Raw genomic sequence first — 1853 nt, forward strand, 5'->3', positions numbered from 1 at the left:
TAAAAATAATTATATTAATTTAAATTTTTAATGAACTTTTTTTTTGTTATTTTCCTGTTAAATTTTAAAGTTTTAACATAATTATAACTAACTATTTTTTTAAATATAAATAATTTCAATTCGATTTAATTATATATATATATATATATTCAAATATCCATCTCTAATATTATGTTATCATAATATTATTCTAAAATTGTCATGAATATAGAATATTCATAAAATTCTAAAAAAATAGGTTATCAAATAAAAAATATTGATAAGCTAGATAATAATTTTAGTCCTATGCCTGTTATAAGAATCAATAATATAAAATTATTTTTTTGGCCTTTACTTTTTTTTCATTTGGGCTATTTTAAATAACCAACCATTAAAAACTACTCTCGTAATTTATATATATTTGTAATTTTTAGTTAGTTTAGAGTAGTTAATTAATTAATCTCATACTTATTTTTCATATATATATATATATAACGTAACATACTTATTTTATCCAACAAATTCGTCGATCTACTCCACCATATTAACAAAAACAAAAAACCTATGCTTGTATTCAACACTAACAAAAAAAGAAATAAAGTATCGTATATTTATCCGTACAAAACTTGTGAAATATTACAATAATGGGCTACAAAAGAGTGTAAACAACAACAACAACAATAAAATTATAGAAAGAATCGTATATTTATTCGTACAATTTTTTTAGTAATGCAGAATGATCCACCAAACAATGTATATGTCACAAAATCCCCAATTTCCACAAAAAGCAAAGCGAAAATCGTAGTAGTAGTAATAATAATAATAATAATAATGATGTCATTCGAGGTCTGGTGTAGTGGTTAAAGGGTTCATGATTCTCCAAAAGGTCATGGGTTCGATTCCACTCTCCAACGAGTCTGTCACTCTTTGGATGGTTTATCTGTTCTACGTGGTTTGTAGGTTATTACGTGAAATCGAGAAGTTTATCACCGCGTCCGAAAGGCTATGATTGGATTCCCGCCGTTAACAAAAAAAAATAGTAATGATGATGATGATGAGAGAAAATTAAAAAAAAAAACAATAAACTTTTCAATTTTAACCAAAAAATACTAAACTTTTGATTTTGTCAAATAAATATTTAACTTTTATAATTTATCAAAAAAAATATTTAACTCTTCTATCATTGCCAAAATAAATAAATGAGTTTATGTGATATAAAGAAATGCAAATACGTCAAATTATTGTCGTTGTTTTTTTACTATTATATATAGTTCATGTATTTTTTGAATCATTTAAAAAGTTTAGTATTTTTTACAATCGCATAAAATTTTTATATATTTTTTAGATCAATAAAAAAGTTTAGTATTTTTTAAAACTCATTTAAAAAGTTTAATATTTATTTGACAAAAACAAAAGTCCGGTATTTCTCTGTCGAAATTGTAGTTTAATATTTTTTTTGGATTTTCTCTAATAATAATAATAATAATATGGGGTAATCACATAAAAATACCCGAACTTTTACAAAAATCCCAAATAAATACTCGAACTATAAAATTGACATATAAATACCTGAACTTTCCAAAACTCCCACATAAATACCCAGACTTTTAAATTTTTTCCAAATCAAAGAAACGCAACTGCTGACTCAGCAAAAAACTGCTGACTCAGCAAAAAAAACTGTTGACTCAGCAAAAAATTGCTGACTCATCATTCAAAAATATTACTAAATGTCCAAATATTCATCTACATGTATTTAAATTAATATATGCATATAAATTCACATATATATACATATATATATATATTAAAAATAAAATTATTTATAATTAATAAAACACATATACACATAACTACAATATATATATATATATATA

Source organism: Tarenaya hassleriana, unplaced genomic scaffold (genome assembly GCF_000463585.1).
Source record: "Tarenaya hassleriana unplaced genomic scaffold, ASM46358v1 Cleome4, whole genome shotgun sequence".
In the NCBI taxonomy this organism is placed as follows: domain Eukaryota; kingdom Viridiplantae; phylum Streptophyta; class Magnoliopsida; order Brassicales; family Cleomaceae; genus Tarenaya; species Tarenaya hassleriana.